A 15,112-nucleotide genomic window follows, 5' to 3' on the forward strand; every position below is an offset into this window, starting at 1 on the left:
TGGTCCTGGAGTGGCTAAATTGAGTAAGCATCATCTCTTCAGGATGTTGCCTCAAGACCACTTGCTTTTTTCTGGCCTGTTACACATTACATTTTCCATGCGTAAGTGTTCATTTCCTTAAACGTGTTGAAGAATACATGTATAGGTAATCGTGGCTGTTGTTGTTAGCTGACTTTGAGTCGGCTCCAATTCATGGTGACCTTATGTATAATGGAAAGAAGCCTTGCCTGGTCCTGTGCCGTCTTTGTGATTGTTGGTATGCTTGAGTCCATCACTGTGGCTGTTGTGTCAATCCATCTCATTGAGGGTTTCCCCTCTTTTTTTTTGCTGACCCTCTACTTTATCAAAATCCTTTTCTAGCAATTGATCTTTCCTGATGACATGCCCAAAGTAGGTGAGCCTAAGTCTCACCATCCTCACTTCTAAGGAATGTTCTGATTGCATTTCTTCTAAAACTGACTTGTTTCTTCTTCTGGCATTCCATGGTATAGTCAATATTTTTTCCCAACACCACAGTTGAAGTGCATCAATTCTTCTGTACCCCTAAATGTTCACTTGCCCCTTCTTCCCCAAAAATAAAGCCTCTTAATGCTGGCTGGGTCATGGGCACCTAGGAGAAAAGCTACTTTTCCTCGGCCCTTCTTGCAGCTAGATGTGGCCAGGTAATTCAGCTTTGGTCAATAGATATAAGGAGAAGACGTGTATACAGCTTCCAGGGTGCGTTTAAGGGATGGGAGCCAGCCCTTCTCTTGCCTCTTTCATCTTTCCTGCTGGCTAGAACTCAAATATGATGGCTTAAGCTTGGACCACAGGTAGGATCACAGCTCTCTGTTGAAAATGGGTGGAGCAGCCTAATAGAAGAAACCTAGGTTGAGAGAGAGAGACAGGATTTGATGGAGCATAGAGGTCATGAAGAGTTCCTGGGTAGTGCAAACAGTTAATGCACTCAGCTACTAACCAAAAGGTTGGAGGTTTGAGTCCACCCAGAGGTGCCTTGAAAGAAAGGCCTGGTGGTCTGCTTTTGAAAGATCAGCCATTTAAAACCCTATGGAGCACAGTTCTACTCTAACAGGTATGGGATTGCCGTGAATTGGAGTCAACTCCATAGCAACTGGTTAGAGATCGTGAAGTAAAATGAAGGTTTCAGGCATAAAAACTATATGTAGATAAGATCTTTGTGGTTGCTTATAAATGGAATTAATTGAATTCAAATAGGCCCTAGCTCATTAGGTTTTATATAGACAAAGAACCCACAAACCTGGCCTGCAGAAATTTTTTCCTATTTAACACCTAAAGTAATCCCTGCCACTCCCACCCCACTCTCCCCAACCAGCTTCAGCAGGAAAAAGGCTGTGAAAGCTGTGGAGGTCTCAAGAAGGCCATATGCTTTGGAGTGTCATGGACAAGAGAAAATTTCCCAGGAGGCAGAGCAAAGGCCCTCAGTTGACACTGGCCAGGGAGCTCTTCCCAGAAATCAGAACAAGGGCTTACTAGAAGGCTGGGCATTTTCGCTCTTCCTGCCCGGGAAAATTCAATAATTTTAATGGGTGTGTGACTATCACGTGATTCTTACTCTTTTTTATAAATAGAAGAAATGTTTCTTTGTTGTTTATCCTGTTCCTATTGCACTATTGGGTGTTTGGTATCAGATAACTTCTATTTCTTGTAGGTACCCAGAACATGAGTAGTCATATTCAGATGTGATGAAGAGTGTGAAATCCGGGACTTAGAATCAGATGCATGCATTTGATGGAACTTTGGGGTTTTTTTCTGGGATAGGGGAGCTGAACGTGTTTTGAACAGAGCTTCAAATGGGTTCGTTCTGGTACAAACCTCTGCTGAGAGTTTACATTTCTATCCCAGATGTACTGAATCAGAATCTATATTTTAACAAGATCCCCGGGTAATTTTTTTTTTTTTTTAAATAATAAAACAGCAGAGTATTTTATTTTGGGGTTTTATGAGTCAGAATTGACTTGATGGCAATGGGCTTTTTTGGGTTTTGGTTTATCATTGGAGCCCTGGTAGCACAGTGGTTAAGAGCTTGGCTGCTTTCCAAAAGGTCAGCAGTTCAAACCCACGTGCTGCTCCTTGAAAACCCTATGAGGCAGCTCTGCTGTGTCCTATAGGGTTGATATGAGCCAGAATCGATGTGACAGGAATTTTTTTTTTTTAATTAGTAAGCAAATGGTGTTACATTGTGAAACCATATTCTATTTTAATCTTCTTTTCAATAGAAAGATTTTCTAAGGAAGAGGCTTAGAGCTTTCCACATTTATCAGATGCTTTTTCATTATTGTTTTTCCTTTTTGCAATTCCGGATCCAAATTGCAAGGCCCGTTTTCCCAGAAGAGCAGAGGACGTAAGACCAAGTTCCTTAGCCGTAAGATGCAAAAGTAGTTTCTCGCCAATTCCACGGGGTAAAGTCGAGTTTGGCTTTTCCCAAATTGGCAAGCAATTTAGAAAGGAGCCAACATTTTCATGGAGGAAAGGAAATCTTGCTTCTTTTCCATGATCACCAGTAACCTTGTCATCACAACCAAGATTTCTAGAAGAAGTCCACCCTAGATGCATTTCCATTTTCTTATTCAATCCTTCTAATTCATGTGTCTGAAAGCAGACACGGTAATGAGAATAACCAGCAGGTTGTTCTTCTGCACCGATTCCAGTGAGACCAACCTTTGTATTGTCCTGGTAGAACTTCACTTCATCTTGTGTCACTACACAACCAATTCTCCTAGAAGCAAACCAGACTGCACAGCCGATGCTGTCACACAGAACCATATCCAAGGGGTGAATTAATTGGCATATTTGGTTTTTTCTTAATTTTTGCAGTTCCTCCAAAGAAACATTAATTTCGAAAAAATTCCAAATTCAGGAAGGGTTGACAGCTTGTAGTTCCTTTAGCCACCACGCATCTCTCAGTTTGTTGTACTGTGGTGGCTTGTGTGTTGCTGTGATGCTGAAAGCTATGCCACTCGTATTTCAGCTACCAGCAGGGTCACCCATAGTGGACAGTTTGAGTGGATCTTCCAGACTAAGAAATTCTGGGAAGAAGGACCTGGTGGTCTGCTTCTGCAAAAACTGGCCAGTGAAAACCTTATGAATAGCACCAGAGCAGTGTCGGATACAGTCCCAGAAGAGCCTCTCAGGTTGGAAGGCAAAATAAGACTGGGAAAGAGCTGCCTCCTCAAAGTAGAATCGATCTTAATGATGTGGGTGGAGTCGAGCTTTTGAGACCTTCATTTGCTGATGTGGCGTGACTCAAAATGAGAAGAAACAGTTGCAAATAGCCGTTAATAATAGGAGCATGGAATGTACAAAGTATGAATCTAGGAAAATTGGAAATTGTCAGAAATTAAATGGAACACGTAAAGGTCAATATCCTAGGCATTAGTGAGCTGAAATGGGCTGGTATTGGCCATTTTGGATCAGACAATCATATGGTCTACTATGACGGGAATGACAAAGTAAAACGGCATTGCGTTCATTGTCGAAAAGAACATTTCAAGATCTGTCCTGAGGTATACAGCACTGTCAGTGATAGGATAATATCCATATGCCTACAAGGAAGACCACTTAATATGACTATTATTCAAATTTACCCACCAGCCACTAGTGCCAAATATGAGAAAATTGAAGATTTTTACCAACTTCTGCAGTCTGTAATTGAGCAAACATGCAATCAAGATGCATTGATAATTAGTGGTGATTGGGATGTGAAAGTTGGAAACAAAGAAGGAGGACCTGTAGTTGGAAAATATGGCCTTGACAATAGAAATGATGCCAGAGATTGCATGACAGAATTTTGCAAGACGAACAATTTCTTCATTGCAGATATCTTTTTCCAACAACATGAACAGCAACAATACAAGTGCACCTCACCAGACAAAAAACCACAGGAATCAAATTGAATACATCTGTGGAAAGAGACAATAGAAAACCTCAATACCATCATCAGTCAGAACAAGGCCAGGGATTGACCATTAATTGACCATCAATTGCTCATATGCAAGTTCAAGCTGAGGGAAATTATAACAGTCCATGAGAGCCAAAGTATGACCTTGAGTATATCCCACCTGAACATAGAGACCACCTCAAGAATCAATTTGACGCATTGAACACTAACGAACAAGTATGACTGGGGAAGAGCTGATGAGTTGTGGGATGAAATCAAGGACATCATAAATGAAGAAAGCAAAAGAGCAATAAAAAGACCAAGAAGAAAGAAAAGACCAAAATGGATGTCAGAAGAGACTCTGAAATTTGTTCTTGAATGTTGAGTAGCTGAAGCGAAATGGAAGAAATGAAATAAAAGACCTAAAAAGGAGATTTCAAAGGGCAGTTCAAGAAGACAAAGTAAAGTATTATAATGAAATGTGCAAAGACATGGATTTAGAAAAGCAAAAGGGAAGAACATGCTCGGCATTTCTCAAGCTGAAAGAACTGAAGAAAAACGTGCAAGTCTTGAGTTGCAATATAGAAGGATTCTATGGCAAAATATTGAATGACATCAAAAGGAGATGGAAGGAATACACAGAGTCACTGTACCAAAAAGAATGGGTTGACGTTCAGCCATTTCAGGAGGTAGCATATGACCAAGAACCAATGGTACTGAAGGAAGAAGTACAAGCTGCATTGAAGGCACTGGCAAAAAACAAGGCTCCAGGAACTGAAGGTATAGCAGTTGAGATACTTCAACAAATGAATGCAGTGCTGGAAGTACTTGTCTACACCAAGAAATTTGGAAGACAGCTACCTGAACAGCTGACTGAAAGAGATCCATATTTGTGCCCATTCCAAAGGAAGATGATCCAACAGAATGCAGAAATTATCAAACAATATCATTAATATCACACACAAGTAAAATTTTGTTGAAGGTAATTCAAAAATGGTTGCAGCAGTACGTGGACTGGGAACAGCCAGATATTCAAACCAATTCAGAAAAGGACATGGAACAAGGTCATATCATTGGTGATGTCAGATGAATCTTGGCTGAAAGCAGAGAATACCAGAAAGATGTTTTCCTGTGTTTTATTGACTATGCCAAGGCATTCGACTATATGGGTCATAACAAATTATGGATAACATTGTGAAGAATGGGAATTCCAAAACACTTTATTGTGCTCATGCAGAACCTGTATACATAGACCAAGAGGCAGTTCACACAGAACAAGGGGATACTGCGTGATTTAAAGTCAGGAAAGATGTGTGTCAGGGTTGTATCCTTTCACCACACTTATTCAATCTGTATGCGGAGGAAATAATCTGAGAAGCTGGACTATACGAAGAAGAATGCAACATCAGGATTGGGGAAAGACTTATTGACAGCCAGCAATATGCAGATGGCACAACCTTGTTTGCCGAAATTGGAGAGGACTTGAAGCACTTACTGATGAAGATCAAAGATTACAGCCTTCAGTATGGACTACACCTCAATATAAAGAAAACAGAAATCCTCACAACTGGTCTCATAAGTGACATCATGATAAATGGAGAAAATATTGAAGTTGCCAAGGATTTTATTTTACTTGAATCCACAATCAACACCCATGGAAGCAGCAGTCAAGAAAGCAAACAATGTATTGCATTGGGCAAATCTGCTGCAAAAGGCCTCTTTAAAGTGTTAAAAAGCAAAGATATCACCTTGAGGACTAAGTTGTGCCTGGCCCAAGCCATGATGTTTTCGTCACCTTGTATGCAGGCGAAAGCTGGACAACGAATAAGGAAGACTGAAGAAGAATTAATGCCTTTGAATTACGGTGTTGGCGAAAGCATTGAATATACCATGGACTGCCAGAAGAATGAACAAATCTGTCTTGGAAGAAGTACAGCCAGGGTGCTCATTGGAAGCGAGGATGGAGAGACTTCATCTCAAGTATTTTGGACATGTTATCAAAAGGGACCAGTCACTGGAGAAGGACATCATGCTTGGTAAGGTAGAGGGTCAGCTAAAAAGAGGAAGACCCTCAACAGTGGCTGCAACAGTGGTCTCAAACATAACAAAGGTTGTGAAGATGCTGCAGGACTGGGCAGTGCTTCGTTCTGTTGTACATAGGGTCGCTATGAGTCAGAACCAACTTGATGTCACCATCACTAACAGCAGTTCCTTTAGTTTACAGAGCAAATTAGTTTCTCATTAAACAATTAATACACATTGTTTTGTGACAGTGGTTGCCAACCCCATGATATCTCTTCCTGTGATTCTATCTGGTACATTGAATTGTTTATCAGGGTTGTCATCAACTGTGGCAGCAAGACTTTAGACAGAAGGTATTTCACAATGATATTTCTTCTTACTTCCTTTTTTTGTTAAAACTGGTTCCTGTAGTCTTTTCTTTAGTCATGAAAGCCACATTAAGAAGATCAATTAGTTCATTTACAGGAATGTGGTGTTCAGCAAGGGGTGCAATAACCATGGAATCAATGCCTCCAGAAAACAGAATTGCAACGTTTGCCTTCCTATCACAAATTTTCAAAACTTCATTTGGTGTCAAGCTTTCATCTCTTGGTAAATATAAGACACGTCTCTTGACTGGAATATTCAGGGCATCAGTGAACTGCTAAACCATTTTCTTCATGTATCTGTCATTAAGACAGACTTGAAGCATCTCTCTTGTAGGTGAGACTCTGGAAATGTCGATGGACTGAGTCTCAAATGGACAGTAGGTTCTTCAAGATATAGTTTGGCTCCATTTGCTTCCACTGATACAAATTTAGGCAATCTGGTGAAATCTGAGTCAGGTTATGAACACATTCTTTGATAACATTCTCACTAGAAATATATTTCCGAGGATATAATTTTAATATCACACATTTTGAAGTGGCAGGAGACTTGAGATCAACCAAAAATCCCAGATGCTGGAACTTCTTGCCACTGGTTGGCCATTCCAGATGTTTGGATGCCAACTGGAGAGAGGTAGAAACTCCTACCTAAATTACTAAAATGCCAAAGCAAGCTACGACAACCAAAAAAGTCCCTACCAAACCATAAATAATGAGTAGATGCTTGATAATATACAAAAGACAAGGAGCCTGGACTTCTGAGGAAAGTGACGAAATATCAGATTCATTTTTACAAGAAGAAAGAAAACTAAACATAATTTGAGCATCATTCCCCTCATCTTCAAGATTTATTGCATTTAAGACTTCTCCATTCCACAGTAACACATTACCTCTTTCATCTTCCACAGGCTGGGCAGTCGAAAACACCTCTCAAGGGTGTGTCCACAAAATAAACAGTAGACAGCAGACTTTAACAACTGTTTACTACTATTGGGCATACATTGTTTAAGACAATGCAGTAAATCCTCTTTCAAATCTTTGCCAAAATTCTCAACAGAAGAGTTTACAGAGCAACAAATTTGACACATTGTTATGTGACATTAAGGTGACTATTTCTTGATTTTGGTCTTCTCTGAGTTTCCTATTTCTTGGCATTCTTTTTTCAGTTCATGTAATACACTTTTGCTTTCAGAAAGCATTTCTGTTTGGTCTCGTTTTCCTTCTGGTTAGAAAGTTCACCCACAACAATTGGTTGTTCTTTAATCTTGCTGTTATGATCCTGTTTGTGCGGGGTGGAGTTGTCTGAGGGGACCAGCCCAGCGCCATCCTCTGGGTGTGCCCCCGAGCTGGGCTTCTCCATGGAACGCAGGATGGACAGAATGCAAGGCACAGCATGCACCCCAGCTGCCCACCTCTGCATGGGCACCCCCAGGTGATTCTTTATTACTGTTATTTTATTATGCTTTAGGTGCAAGTTTACAGAGCAAATTATTTTCTCATTAAACAATTAATACACACATTGTTTTGTGACATTGGTTGCCAACCCATGACATGTCAGCACTCTCCCCTTCTCAACTTCGGTTTCCCCATTTACTTTGGTCCACCTTTCCTGTCTCCTCCTGCCTTGTCGTCCCTGCCCCTGGGCTGGTATGCCCATTTAGCCTCATATATGTGATTGAACTATGTGTGTTATTGTTTGTTTTGTAGGCCTGTCTAATCTTTGGCTGAAGGATAAACTTCAGGAGTGACTTCAGTACTGAGTTAAAAGAGTGTCTGGGGCCATACTCTTGGGTTTTTTTCAGTCTCTGTCAGACCAGTAAGTCTGGCCTTTGTGTGTGTGTGTTTGTGTGTGTGTGTGAGTTAGAATTTTGTTCTACATTTTTCTCCAGCTCTATCCAGGACCCTCTGTTGTGATCCCTGTCAGAGCGGGCGGTGGTGGTAGCCAAACACACAAGTTGTGCTGGACTCAGTCTGGTGCAGGCTGTGGTAGTTGTGGTCCATTAGTCCTTTGGACTAATCATTCCCATGTGTGTTTGGTTTTCTTCATTCTCCCTTGCTCCAGACGTGGGGGAGGGGGGGGACTGGTAGATATATCTTAGATGGCCACTCACAAGCTTTTAAGACCCCAGATGCTACTCACCAAAGTAAGATGTAGAACATTTTCTTTATAAACTATGTTATGCCAAATGAGTAGGGTGTCCCCTGAGGCCATGGTCCCCAGCCCTCAGCCCAGTAACTCAGTCCCTCAGGGAGTTTGAATGTGCCTATAAAGCTTCCATGACCTTGCCTTGGTCAAGTTGTGCTGACTTCCCCAGTGTTGTGTACTGTCGTACCCTTCATCAAAGTTAGCATTTATCTACTTCTAGTTAGTGTTTTCCCTCCCCCCTACTCCCTTTCCTTGTAACCATCAAAGATTGTTTCTGCGTGTAAACCTCTTCATGAGTTTTTAGAATTGTAGTCTTATACAGTATTTGTTCTTTTGTGGTTGACTTACTTCACTCAGCGTAATGCCCTCCAGATTCAACCACGTTGTGAGATGTTTCGCAGATTCATCATTGTTCTTTTATCTTGCGTAGTATTCCATTATGCGTACGTGCCGTAGTTTGTTTATCCGTTCATCTGTTGTTGGGCACTTAGGTTGCTTCCATCTTTTTGCTGTTGTGAATAATGCTGCAGTCAACATGGGTGTGCATATGTCTATTCGTGTGAAGGCTCTTATTTCTCTAGGGTATATTCCTAGGAGTGGGATTGATTGATTGTGTGGTATTTCTATTTCTAGCTTTTTAAGGAAGTGCCATATCGTTTTCCAAAGTGGTTGTACCATTTTGCTTTCCCACCAGCAGTGCATAAGAGTTCCAATCTCCTTGCAGCCTCTCCAACATTTATTTATTTATTTATTTGTGCCCAGATTGTGGAGATGAGATGATATCTCATTGTAGTTTTGGCTTGCATTTCTCTAATGGCTGGAAACCCTGGTAGTGTAGTGGTTAAGAGCTACAGCTGCTAACCAAAAGGCTGGCAGTTCTAATCCACCAGGCACTCCTTGGAAACCCTGTGGGGCAGTACTACTGTGTCATATAGGGTTGCTGTGAGTCAGAATCAGCTTAACAGCGGTATTTTTTTTTAATGGCTAGTGATTTTGAGCATTTCCTCATGTGTCTTTTAGCTGCTTACGTGGCCTCTTTGGTGAAGTGTTTGCTTATATTATTTTCCCATTTTTAAATTGGATTATTTGTCTTTTTGTTGTAGAGGTGTTGAATTTTCCTATCGATTTTAGAGATGAGACCTTTGTTGGATTTGTCATAGCCAATTTTTTTTCCTAGTTTGTAGGTTCTCTTTTTTACTGTTCTGGTGAATTTTTTTTTTTTTAAATTTTTTATTGTACTTTAGATGAGGGTTTACAAAACAAACTAATTTCTCATTAAACAGTTAATACACATTTTTTTTGTGACATTGGTTAACAACCCCACCACATGTCAACACTCTTTCTTATCGACCCTGGATTCCCTATTCCCAGCTTTCCTATTCCTTCCTGCCTTCTAGTCCTTGCCCCTGGGCTGGTACGCCCCTTTAGTCTCATTTTATTTTATGGGCCTGTCCAGCCTTTGGCTCAGGGGGTAACCTCAGGAGTGACTTCATTACTAAGCTCAAAGGGTGTTGGGGGCCATATCTCAGTATTTCTCCAGTCTGTCAGGCCAGCAAGTCTGGTCTTTCTTTTTGAGTTAGAATTTTGTTCTGCATTTTTCTCTAGCTCTGTCCAGGACCCTCTATTGTGATCCCTGTCACATTAGTCAGTGGTGGGCACCATCTAGTTGTACTGGACTTAGTCTGGTAGAGGCCGTGGTAGATGTGCTCCATTAGTCCTTTGAGCTAATTTTTCCCTTGTATCTTTAGTTTTCTTCATTCTTTCTTGCTACCAAAGGGTGAGACCAGTGGAGTAGCCTAGATGGCCACTCACGGCGAAGTCTTTTGATGAGCATAAGTGTTTAATTTTTAGAAGACTCCAGTTACCTAGCTTATATTCAGGTATTTGTATATTGTTAGTTATGGTTTGTATCCTATTTATGCCATATATTAGGGTCTTAGCATTGACCGTATTTTTTCTATCATGATCTTTATAATTTTTGGTTTTATATTTAGGTCTTTGATCCATTTTGAATTAGTTTTTGTGCCAGGTGATTCTTATATATTATAGTTTTGAGAACCACTGCTGTACTAGTGGTTCTCAAAATTGGTCCCTAATAAGCAACATTAGCATTGCCTGAGAACTTGTTAGAAATGCAAATTATTATCAGGGGTTTGAACCCAAACAAGCTGGTTTGAAGCTCTGGTTTTAAACATGGAAATTCGGATGAAACAGAGATATTTGAGTGGCTAAAAACAAACACACACACCCAGTTGCCATTGAGTCCATTCCGACTCATGGTTGCCCATGTTTGACAGAGTAGAGCCATGCTCCAAGGCTGATTTTTCGGAAGTAGATCAGCAGGCCTTTCTTCCAAGGGGTCTCTAGGTGGACTCAAACAGCCAACCTCTTGGTTTTCCACTGAGCACCAAGCACATTAACCATTTATACAACCCAGGGACTTCTGAGTGACCAAAAAACCCCCAAATCAAACCAAACCTGTTGCCATCTAGTCAATTCCGACTTACAGCAATCCTATAGGTCAGAGTAGAACTGCCCCATGTGATTTCCAAGGAGCGACTGGTGGATTTGAACTGCTGACTTTTGGTTAGCAGCCTGAGCTCTTAACCACTGCGCCACGAAGACCAAGGAAGACTAACTGTCCTTCAATGTCTGTTCTCCCTTTCTTCCTCAGTAAAAGAACTAAGAGATGCAGGAGGCAGTGGTGTGTGTTAAAGATGTGTTATCCTGTCTCTTTTCCCATAGTCTGCTGCCTGGAACCAGATGTAATGGAGGGTGTTGGACCCTGTTGTGTACTGAGGATAGTGGAACATCAAGAGAGAAAGAGCTGGAGTCCTTGACCACAGGGAAATCATCACACCAGTCTATCACGGTCAGACTACTTTCATTTTACATTCAACTGCTTTCATCTGAGTCTAATCGCAACTGCCCTAGGAAGACATCTTCACTGTGGAAAACTTAGGACATGCATTTGTATGCACTGCAGATGTCTTTAGCAGTCATGGTGTGACAGACTGCTCCAGAAAAGGAAGGGAAAGAGATATTGGCCGTATTCTGTGAACATTTCTGCAGGCCCAGCACTTGCTTTATAAAAGCTATTTGTGAGACCATGGCTCCACGTATTGCCTGATGGGATTCCACGTTTTTCCATGGTCAGTGGAAAACCATAATATGTTTGCTCACCTGTTCCCTCTCTTCAGAAATGAAATGTAATTTAAAACTGAAATGAGTGTTTTTTCTTTCTTTACTAATTTTTGTAGGACACAGTCTCATGAGTAACACTTTTTTTTTATTGTGCTTTAAGTGAAAGTTTACAGTTCAAGTCAGTTTCTCATACAAAAACTTACACACACATGGTTATGTGACCTTAGTTTCTCTCTCTATAATGTGACAGCACACTCCTCCTCTCTACCCTGTACTTCCCGTGTCCATTCAGCCAGCCCTTGTCCCTCTCTGCCTTCTCGTCTAACCTCTGGCTATGAGCTGCCCACTTAGTCTCATGTGTCTACCAGAGCTAAGAAGCACACACTCCTTACCAGCATCATTTTATGTCTCATAGTCCAGTCTAATCTTTGTCTGAAGAATTGGCTTCAGGAATGGTTTTAGGTTTGGGCTAACACAGAAGCTGGGGGCCATGTCCTCTGGGGTCCCACCAGTCTCAGTCAGACCATTAAATCTGGTCTTTTTACTAGACTTTTGAGTTCTACGCTCTGCTTTTCTCCTGCTCCATCAAGAATTCCCTGTTGTGTTCCCTGTCTAATACTTTTTTGAAGACTCAATCATTGTTTCCAGTCTCTTGCATTCTCTAGCAAATGCCTTATCTTAAGCAATGTTTGCAAATTGCATCAGTATATATGCTGGATACAAATTTGAACTCAATAAACCAAAGAAAGCAAGGGTGTGGTGGTGGGAATTTCTCCCGAAACAGTCAAGTGTACCCTGTGTGGGTTGCTCCCATCTTTACTGCATTTCCATAAAAGGCTTGAGAGAAGGAAGTTAAACCCCATTAGGTAATAGGCTGTGCATTAACATAATTTATCTGGAATGAGGAAGGGAAACATTCAGCTTTGAAGTATTTTCCTCAACAGCATATCCCTCTTTGCTGCAGAGCTGTCCCTGAAGCATCAAGTGAGACACCAGGAAGAAGACTGAGAAGCCCTTGCCCATTCTCTACCATGGGCTTTCTGGAAAGGTGTCATCATCTTTAGTGGTATTGTAGGTGTTGCCCAATAAGTAGTGCGATTTTACCACCAGCTCTCATCGAGTTTTATTTCCAATACAGGGAACATGAATGGTCATATGAAAGACTGGTTAGGAGCTTTGACCTTAACTTAGACCTGGTTGTGAGTACTGGGTCTGCCATTGACTAATTGTGTGGACTTGGAGAGATTTGTTTCAAACTCCTTGGTTCAAATCTGAGTTTTGCTACTTCCTCACTGTGTAGCATTGGGTAAGTTACTTTACCTCTCTGTGCCTTGGTCACCTCACCTATAAAATGGAGATACTAGTACCTGCTTCACAGGGTTGTTGTGAGTGATACATGCAGATGTGTTATAAGGTACATCCCATAGTATATGGCATTTTGTAAAGGCTGAATTATAATTTCTTTTTTAAAGTGGAGCTGATACCACCAGTTGCCATCCAGTTGACTCTGACTCATGGCACCCCACTTGTGTCAGAGTAGAGCTGTGCTCCATAGGGTTTCAATGGCTGATTTTTCAGAAGTAGATCCCCAGGCCTTTCTTCCGAGACATCTGTGGGTGGGGGGAAACCTTGAACCTTTTCTTTAGTAGCTGAGTGTGTTGACCATTTGCATCACCCAGGGACTGGAATGAGGAAGATCTGGGTTTGAATCTCAGCCTCACCACCCACCAGCTAGTTGGCCTTGGATCAGCTGACCGTGCCTGCCCTGCTCTAGCTCTGTCTTCCTCGGGCTGTCTGCGATTTGCCCACACTAGCCTCCTTTCAGTTCTTCCAGCCCTCTTCACGGCCCCGTGCATAATGTTTCCTCTAGTTGGGATGCTCTTTATTACGCCTTATTATCAAGTCACCTCTTTGAGAAGGCACTTTCTCTACTCCCAGACCAGGCTCAGGTTGCCGTTGCACCTCTCAGAGCATCCTGTAGCTCTACTCCAGAGCAGTTGTCATGACTGTGGGCAAGTGTTCATCTGTGTGGTTATTCCTACCTTTGCTGTAAGTCAGTGAGCTCCAAGAAGGGCCACAAGCCTGGTGTCTGTGTTGTTTTCTATGCCAAACCCAGTGACCATGCTAGCGCCTGGCTTGTCATAGAGAGTCGTTAAGTACCTGCTGAATGAATACATAAATATAAAAAATGAGTGTGACAAGGAGATCCTTTTCTGCTGCTTTTATAAACTCTGAGCTCCTTGAAAGCTGAGCATATTTCATTTAGCTTTCTATCCCAAGAGCCTAACACCAAAAACAAAACTGAACCTATTGCCATCGAGTCAGTTCAGTTCCTTGGTGAATTTTGAACCACTGACCTTTTTGTTAGCAGTGGAGCTCTTAACCACTTCGCCACCAGGGCCCCACACAGTGCCTGGCAAATACTAGGAACTCAATATAGTCGTTAGGGTAACAACTCTAGAGTAAATTATATGATAGGAGCTCTGGTGGCCAGCAGAATGTTTCAAATCCAGCTCACTAAAATATAACATTCTGATTTTAAAATAGATTTAATAACCTGTTTATAGAGGCTTTTGTTTGAATATACCATTCCTATTTGGTTTTTGGAGTCCCTGGGTGATACAAACAGTTAACATGCTCAGCTGCTAACTGAAAGGTTGGAGGTTTGAGTCTACCCAGGGGTATCTCAGAAGAGAGTCCTGGCAATCTACTTCAGAAAAATCCGCCCTTGCAAACCCTGAGGAGCACAGTTCCACCCTGACACACACAGGGTTGTCGTGAGTCAGAGGTGACTTGACATCGACTGGTATTTGATTATTATCTGCTTTTATATTTCTCAATTAAGAAAGTGTTTATTTGTGATGGAAACTCACTCTCTTTTTATGTTAGGAATGTTACCTCCCTATAAATTATAAGGCTAAGACGGGTAGGACGGTGATTCTCTAGGTTTTTCATCTCAGGACCCTTTAATACTCCTAAAAATTATCGAGGATCTTGAGGAGCTACTGTTCATATGGGTTATATTTACCATTTTAGAAATTAAAGCTAAAAAAAAAAAAATTAAATATTTATTTACTTAAAATATTGATAAACTCATTACTTAGTAACACAAAATAGTTTTTGGAAAATAATTATATTTTCATAATCAAAAAATAAGAAATTAGTGAGAAGAATGGCATTATTTTATAATTTTGCAAATCATGTTATGTCTGGCTTAGTAGAAGAAATCTGGATTCTGTGTCTGCGTCTGCATTCAATCTGCCGTGAAATCTTGTTTCAGTTCAAGTATGTGAATAAAACCCAGCCACACACAATAAACCAAAATAAATAAACCAAAAACAAACAAACAAACTCATTGCCGTCAAGTCAATTCTGACTTACAGCGACCCTGTAGGACCGTAGAACTGCCCACAGGGTTTTCAAGAAGCGGCTTGTGAATTCAAACTGCTGACCTTTTGGTTAGCAACCGTAGCTCTTGACCACTGTGCCACCAGAGCTCCTTGAATTAAAAAAAAAAAAATTCAAGTTGCGGCTTCT

At 41.2% G+C, this 15,112-nt stretch overlaps 2 pseudogenes; both read right to left on the reverse strand.

Moving 5' to 3' along the window:
• Positions 1-2,038: 2,038 nt before the first annotated feature.
• Positions 2,039-7,373, reverse strand: LOC100672741 (asparagine synthetase domain-containing protein 1-like; annotated as a pseudogene).
• On the reverse strand, positions 7,353-14,450 carry LOC135230665 (ASNSD1 upstream open reading frame protein-like; annotated as a pseudogene).
• Positions 14,451-15,112: the final 662 nt, after the last annotated feature.

This window comes from Loxodonta africana, chromosome 1 (genome assembly GCF_030014295.1).
Source record: "Loxodonta africana isolate mLoxAfr1 chromosome 1, mLoxAfr1.hap2, whole genome shotgun sequence".
In the NCBI taxonomy this organism is placed as follows: Eukaryota; Metazoa; Chordata; class Mammalia; order Proboscidea; family Elephantidae; genus Loxodonta; species Loxodonta africana.